This window comes from Lissotriton vulgaris, chromosome 2_1 (genome assembly GCF_964263255.1).
Source record: "Lissotriton vulgaris chromosome 2_1, aLisVul1.2, whole genome shotgun sequence".
NCBI lineage: Eukaryota > Metazoa > Chordata > Amphibia > Caudata > Salamandridae > Lissotriton > Lissotriton vulgaris.
Genome location: NC_141687.1, coordinates 1,833,904,730 through 1,833,912,985, shown reverse-complemented (window position 1 = coordinate 1,833,912,985; position 8,256 = coordinate 1,833,904,730). Strand labels below are relative to the sequence as shown.

The following is an 8,256-nucleotide window of genomic DNA, read 5'->3' as shown; positions in this document are numbered from 1 at the left end:
GCAGGTGCACTTGGAACCAACGGGACATACTATAACGGGCAGTAATTTATTTTTCCTTACGACGAAGAACTTGCTGTAAAACACATTTTTTAGGCTTTTTGCAGTTTTCCACAACTTACACAGGCACGCACTACGTCACACATACACAAAAATACACATGCTCAAACACAAAAGGTGCATATTGAACAAGCAGGCTGATACAGACAAACATCAAACACACATAATGCACACACATTACAACGCAGGCATTCATTATAACACCTACGAAGCGCACACATTCAGGGAGCTGCGTTTGAATTTGGCCCCTTAATGGAAACTCGTGCTTTCCGAAAAATGAGGAAGCTGGTCTGGAACGGAAATTGAGCAGCTGGGACCGAGAGCGGAGGATCGATGCTGCTCTTTTTTTAAGCAAAGCAGCGCTATGAATGGGGGCTCTGGCCCAGGATGGGCGCGTGCAGATATGCGTGGAGCTTGCCCCGATGGACTAACATCTACCCCCTGGTATCAGCTGCAGCACTCACTCCAGTATACGCTGCACTTACGGCGGTCTTCCTTCTTGCAGCAGAACACTGACGTCACTTCCGGCGCTCCCGGATGTGCGTAACTTTTTGCAAGAGGGATCCTCCGGCTTCAGGTATATGCAAAGGTGAGAGAGCTGCTCTTCATTGAGGACCTGCGGTTCGAGTCCCAGCTAGCCGGCAGACTGATGGTTTACAGTAGGAGATTTTGGCATTGTGTTCGAGGTAGCTGTGCTGTTTAAACATTTATTTTAGTATTGTGATGTAGTGATTTCGGCAGTCACCATGACGACAAAGCTTGTTTTCCTTTGCAAGACCTATTCCTCGGGCCCACTGTATCCAATTCTTCTACTAATTTAAAATTGTCCTTTTCGCTCTCGCAGAACACTAATCATTCACTCTCTATGTCCTACTTAACCAGCGTAAACTGAACAAATCCACCAACACCTTGACTAATGCAACTAGTAGATCACATTAAGAACACACGATTAACTTCAAAAACACATGAAAGAATTTAATTAAAACAATACGCGCACTGCTAATTTCTGGAATCCAAGAGTAGCGTGCTACTCACTTAGCAAATTGCTTCAACACCACATCAGGGCTTGTAAGCGCTATATAAATGCAATCAAAATACAAAACGGAGTTTAAAGAGTGATAACTAGCTTGAGTAGCTGTTGGTTGAAGCCAGGGATATTGTTCAGAGGGTAATTAAAAATGATAAGTTTTGAAGAGTGGTGCTGAGTAGCGCTGTTACGCACTGTGCACTGGGAGGGGAATTCCTGTTCACATTGTGGGAAAAAATGCAAAGTGAAATAAGGTGTTAGTTAAGCACATATAATATAGAGTATGGCATGATTTACATGCTATGGTCAGTACGTGCAGTGTATTCAGTCAGGGTTTGTTAAGCGCAATTACTCATCCGAAAGGGTCTCAAGGCGCTGTGGGGAGGGCGCTGCTCCTGGATGATCACAGAGATTTGTCAAAGAGCTGGGTCTTAAGGTCCTTCAGACCTTGGAGAGTGTTGGTGTCTGTCTGAGGTGGAGAGAGAGGTGTTCCTTGCCTTAGCCGCGAGGAAGGAGAAGGAACAACCTACTGTTCTGGTCTTCTTGATGCGCTGCACCATAGCAAGGGAGAGCTGGGCTGAGCGGAGAGATCTTTGAGGTGTGTGGAACGAGAGGCCGTGGTTCAGGTAGGCAGGTCCGGTGTTGTGGAGGGCTTTGTGGGTGGGGGAGAGAAGCTTGAAGTTGATTCTCTTCTCAATGGGGAGCTAGTGTAGTGTCTGCAGGTGTTGAGTGATGTGGCAGTGGCGTGGTAGGTTGAGCACTAGTCTGGCGGAGGCCTTCTGGAGTTTGGCGGGTGAGATTCTTGTTGATCCCGGTGTACAGTGTTTTGCCGTAGTCCAGTCTGCTACTGATGAGGGCAATGGTGGTGGTTTTCCTGTGTACAAGGGGAATCCAGTTGAAGGTCTTTCGTAGGAGATGAAGGGTGTGGGGACAGCAAAAAGTGGCAGCGTTGATTTGCAGTCCATTTTGAGTTTGGAGTCCAGGATGATTCCGAGATTGCGTGCATGGTCAGTGGAGGAGGGTGGGTTCCTGAGGGTAGTGGGCCACCAGGTGGTGTTCCAGGCGTCATCTGGTGTGGGTCCATGATGAGTACTTCGGTTTTGTCCGTTTTTAGTTGTAGGCTGCTCTTCTTCATCCACCTTGCGACTGCTTCCATTCCTTCTTGGAAGTTGTGTAGTTGTGTATGGACATGTTGAGTTCGTTGGATAGGTAGAGGATGTGTTGGGTGTCGTCTGCGTACGATACGATGTTGAGTCCGTTCGATCTGTCGATGGGTGTGAGCGTTGAACAGGGTGAGGCTGATGAAGGATCCTTGAGGTACTCCGCAGGTGGTTGGTGTGGGATCCAAGAGGAAGGGTGGGAGTCTGACCTGTGTTCTGCCGGATAGGAATGAGCGGATCCAGTCGAGGGCCTTGTTCTGGATCCCTGCATCGTGGAGTCTGTGGGCTAGGGTGTGGTTTGAGACTGTGTCGAAGGCTTCAGAGAGGTTTAAGAGGATGAGTGCCACAGTCTCTCTTCTGTGGATCGGATGTTGTCTGTGGCAGCGAGAAGGTCGGTTTCAGTGCTGTGGTTTTTCCTGAAGCCTGATGGTTTCAGTGCTGTGGTTTTTCCTGAAGCCTGATTGGGAGGAGTGGAGGATGTTGGTTTCTTCTATGAAGGAGGTGAGCTGACTGTTGACAGCTTTTTCAATGACTTTCGACAGGGATGGGAGCAAAGAGATCGGTCTAAAGTTGTTAAGGTCGGTGCGGTCCGACCGAGGGTTTTTTCAGGAGAGGGTTGATATCGGCGTGTTTCCAGTCGTTGGGGAAGGAGGCGGTCTCGAAGGAGCGGTTGATGATTCGTTGAAGTTCGGGCGATGATGTCTGAGGCTCTGCGGTAGATGTGGGGGCAGTGGTCTTTGGGGCCCGGAGTGGGTTGACCTAATAGTCTTCAGGGTGTCTTGAATGGTGAGGGCGGTCCAGCTGTCAAGTGTCGGCTGCTCGGTGTATGGAACGGTGGGAGTAGTGTAGGTTGTCGTCGAAGTTGTCATAGATGGTCTTGATTTTGTGATGGCAGAAGGTGCTGAGTCTGTTGCTGAGGTCCTGGGAGGGTGGGATGTCAGTTGTCTCACTGTTGGGTCGGGCAAACTCTTTGATGATGCTGAAGAGTTCCTTGCTGTTGTGTGCGTGGGCAGAGATTCTGTCCTGGAGTGCTTTCTTCCTAGAGTATCTGATGAGCTTGTGATGGGCGGTGGTGGCTGCTTTGAAGTTGTGAAGGTCTGCTGTGCTTTTGGAGCTCCGCCATAACTTTTTGAGGCGTCTGCAGGTTCGTCTAGATTCAAAATTTTCAGTGGTGAACCACCTGGCTCTCTTGGCGTGTAGGTTGGAAGTTTTCTTGAGGGGGGCGATCGTATTGGCGCAGTCGGTGATCCAGTTGTATAGCGTATGGGCGTCAGTGGTTAGGTCATTGTTTGTGGCAGTGGGAGTGAAGCTGCTGAGGGGGGCAGTGAGCTGGTCGTCTGAGATCTTGTTCCAATTCCTGCGCTGGAACTGGTGTGGACGTTTGGGGTGATGTTTGTTTTGAAGGTGAAATGGATGCAACAATGGTCCGTCCATGGGAGTTCGGAATTGTGGCCGATGGTGATGGAATTAACTACTGTGAAGATGGGGCCAAAGGGTGTGTCCTGCTTAGTGTGTGGGTTCTGGTACAATCTGTTTGAGTCTGATGTTGAGGAGCTTTTCCAGGAGGGAGGTGGAGTCTTAGAGGTTGTCAAGGTGGAAGTTGAGGTCTCCCAGCAAGGTGTAGTTGGAGGAAGTGATGGATTGCGGGGTGCTGATGTCTGTGATGGAGTCGGAGGAAGGTGCACATAGTCCGGGGGGGTCTGGGATGAAGGTGCCTCGGAGGGTGGTGGTCGGGTTGGTCTGTATCTTGAAGTAGATGTGTTTCATCAGGTCTGTGGGCCCATCGGTGTAGGTGCTCAGTCGGAGGTTGAGATTGTGAGCGATGGCGATGCCTCCTCCGGGGCGGTTGAGGTGGTCCTTCCGGGTGATCTTGTAGCCTTCAGAGATGGCGATCGCGATGTCGGTCCTGAGGCGGCATTCGTCCTGGTTTCTGTAAAAAAGGCAACGTAGGGGGTGGTGCTGTTGAGGAGGTCCCAGATTTCCGAAGCGTGTCTGTGGAGGGAGCGGACATTAAGGAGGATGCATTGCAGGGTTCAGGGCGCGGTGGAGTTGTTGCTGTAGGTGGGTCCTGGGACTCGGCAAAAGAGAAGTTGTGGCAGCAGCGTCTGCAGGTGAAAGGTCCGTGGGTGTCAATAGGTGAAAAAAGCTTGCAGTTGATGTTCTTGCCAGCATTGTGTGCATAGAGCGCAGAGGAGCTGTAGCGCAGGCAGGTTGGAGGACCAGGGTCCCTAGCCACAGTTGGGTCGCAGACGGGCCTGCCTATCGCATGCCAGCGGCGCAGCTGCAGTGCAGCTGCCATTAGGCAAGGGTCTGGGGTTGGGGCAAGACAGCTGGGAGGCGGGAGCAGAAGCACGCAGGAGGGGGAGCAGTGGCGGGTAAAAACGGGGCAAAAATAAAGATAAGAGGCTAAAAGGGAGGAAAAATAAGGGAAACGGGCAACAGAGGGAGGCAAAAAAGGAAACCGGCAAACAGAGGAAGCAGGGAAAAAGGAGACCGGCGTGCGGCACAGGGGCCTCGAACACCGGTCAGAGGTGGTGCTAGGGGCAGAGGTACTCACGACGGAGCTGCGCGATGGGAGAGCAGTTTCCTGACCAGAAGGTCTGTTTTACTACTGTGTTCACTGCTGTAGGCTATAGATACTCAACATAGAACAATAGGACAGAAGAGCTGTATTCAGATCAGTAGTATTAAAAAGAGACATAATTTAGTCAGTTATGAAAAGTGTTTCATATTACATTGCTTTGTATGAACAATACAAATTTTAAGTACTATGCGCATTATGTTGGTATCAGTACTGTGCAAGGTACTCCATGGTATTAGTACTGATTCTGCTTTTGCGTATGCTTTTGCCTGTAGAATTGCAGTATTTGACTACTGCTGTATGTGGTGTTGGTTATCGGTAATTTTTTTAGTGCTGTATGTTGTTAATGATATACATGTTGCTGGCCTGAATTCATGCTACACGCAGTGGTTCTAGGTTATATGTACAGCCTGCATTACGCTAAGTGTCAGTCCTGCTCAGTGCCCTTCAGGGTATGAACAATGAGTACTCTGTGCTCCTCACAGCCCTGCTTTAGAGCCAGTAATCCTTGACTCGGGGACTATATATGGCTCTTGTAATACAAAAATGGCTAAAGAGAACTTCAACAAGTTCAACACCTTGACAGCTTTTTCCAATCCGTGTATGTATTTGGAATAGTAAAACTGTATTTTACAAAATTACACAAACATAGTACTCTTGTCATATAAGGTTATTTACAATGATTTACTTGACTTATAATTGTCACCTCAGTACAGTAGCAACACTCCTTAAAAACTGCATGTATATTTTCCATTATAAAACCACGGAAATTCACAAAAAACTTCCAGGATGGGATGTTAAAATTAGAAAAGCACACATGTCCTGAAACTCAAAGTCCATAATTTACTGGAATTTCTTTTTTACTTTTAATGTAGATTTGACAGACTCGAGAATTATGCTGTGTGGTGTTCCCCCATTGGGAAGCCTATCTATTTTTTTTTACTTTCTTTTCTTAGAATTAGAAATACATTGGAAACTTAATATTATGAATGTATGTGTGTATTTTTGTAGCATATAGACATATGCAGGTGCTTCACAGGGCTTCACAGTGATATCTTAGATGTTTGACAATAACCTATATACTATCGTGTAAACAGCCAGGTCCTTAACGATCCGAAATCTGAAATAATTGTTCTGTAAGCAAAGATTAAGAGGAAGAGAATTCCAGAGGAGAGGTGCTTGAATTTCGATAACACCTCTTCAAGTCTTTTGAGTTTTTTGAAGTGGGCAAATGTGTATGAAGCAGTTGTCTGAACCAAGGTTTCAGATGGGCATAATGTTGTGAAGTATATTGATAACGAAATCAGTCAAGGGGCTTCTTGTTTACAGCGCACAGGCCTTGCATTTGATGATGATAGAAAGTCCTTATGTGAAGCTGAGTGATCATTAAACTTTTTTGTTTTTTAGCAGTTGGTGTTTGTCAATAGACTTAATGGAAGTAATCTAAAGGACACGGCCTTTTGAAGCCCAAAGTGATCTATCCTATTTGGGATTATTGCTCCTCCTCCTACTTTTACTTTACTTTCAAGAAATACAGAATACTTTGTAGGATTTATAGTTATGACTGCCCCAACTTGAGAGGTAAAGCACAGATTTTCATCAACCACAATACCCAAATTCCTTATGACTAGGATCAGTGGAGGTCACAGCCAGAGGATTTCTGGTCGTAAATTTGGGGTTCACTGATCTTTGTTATGGCATATAACAACCTCTATCGTAATGCCATTAACTTTCAGAAAGTTCAAAGGAATCTAATTGGCATTTGCATACAGACAGGAGTTCAGCATGACTTATGTTGTAGCATTGTACATCAATGAGTTAAAAAAACACGATATATAATCTGCATATGTTTAAAAATGCAAATCAAAGTTAGAGAGAAGTTTAGCCAATTGAGTGACATCAATATAGCCATGCCACAGGATTCGGGGACTGAGCAGAGTGTGTTGAATGTGATTTGCTGGAGGCTATGATGTGTGAAAGGAGAGATGCAGTTAAGAACTCTTGCACTGCCTCTTATGTCAGCTTAGTTGTTTAGCAGTACGAAACAACTCCCTCATCTGCTACTTGGTGAAGTCCTTTGTTCAAGGTTAGCAGAACAGATTTTGGTGATCTGCCCAGACTAAAGCTTGCATTAATAGGTCATAATCTTCCAGAAAGGCCTGCAGTTGTTGTTGACTCTAGCTGTTTGCCAAAGTACAGTAGCGTGCAAATTTAATGGACATTACATACCTCTGCCAGGATTAATGCACTTTTTTAGGTCTCGGCTCTAGACGGCGTATGCGCTGTCTCGAATAGACATTTATATACATTGTGAGCTTCAGCCGGCACATAGGCTTCCCATTTGCTGGCTCCATTGTCACTCTCCTATTCTTTCTTCCTGTTTATCAATGGTATGCATGTGTCATTGCAGGAGAGGCAGAAACTTCATAATACCACTCCATGCTACATAATTCCACTCCACTCCAAACCATACAATTACACTCCACACAACACATTTCAACTCCAGATAATTCCACTACAGATAATTCCACTCCAAACTACATAATTACATTTCACGCCACATATATCCACTCAATGCCAAAACACATAATTATACTCCACGAAATCCAACTTCGCAACATGCCACATAACTCCACACCATGCCAACAATTCCACACCACACAATTCACCGCCACGCAATTCCAATCCCACACCACGCAACATAATTGCACTCCACTTACCACTCAACACCACATAATTCTACTCCACTTAATTACACTCTACTCAATACCACATAAAAGCACACCACATAAACCTACTCTGTCATGTAACAATCCACAAATACTCCACATCATGCCACAAAATTCAGCACCACACAATTCCACTCCTCTACATGCCCCTCCACAAAACACTATACCACTACACAATTACACTCCATGACACAATCCCACTCCAAATAATTCCAGTACACTCAAGACTATATAATTATTATCCACATAATTCCACCAGGGGTGGGGCATTCCTATCTCCCGACGTCCGAGACATCTAGATTTCTTAGTAGGGCAAGAGGTTTTAATTTGTATTTTGTCCAAAGGACAGGTAGACAGTCTTATGGTAATCCGATACACTGCTGTTCAACCCTGTTAGTCACAGCCATGTTAATAAGTAGCTCTGAGCAGTTTATTGGTAGTGTAAGGGTCAATGCAAATGCTGGGGCCTGCACTTTAATTACCCCTTCACAGAAGAACAACATGATAAAGCAGAGCTCAAAGTTGCAGCCAGCTCCAAAGGCTCCTGTGGCTCCCAGGCCCGCCCCTGTTCCTTTTATTTTCTTTGAGCATGAGACAAACATTGTGCTTCTGCAGATCCAGAACACTCACAGCACTGGCATGTAAGAGGCTCCCCTATCTGCCTCTTGGCCCCTTCCTCTGACCTGAACTGTATGACGCCTG

General features: G+C 46.2%; 1 protein-coding gene across 3 annotated transcripts in view; it reads left to right on the top strand.

The window, feature by feature from the left end:
* Positions 1–543: 543 nt before the first annotated feature.
* INTS14 (integrator complex subunit 14) overlaps positions 544–8,256 on the top strand; it is a 164,485-nt gene continuing 156,772 nt past the window's right edge. Inside the window, exon 1 of one of the 3 annotated variants that reach the window (XM_086957980.1) lies at positions 544–646. The gene's annotated coding sequence lies outside the window, so the exon portion shown is untranslated. Of the gene's footprint in view, positions 744–8,256 lie in introns of all 3 variants that reach the window. The other 2 variants (XM_086957979.1, XM_086957981.1) reach the window with 2 other exon arrangements.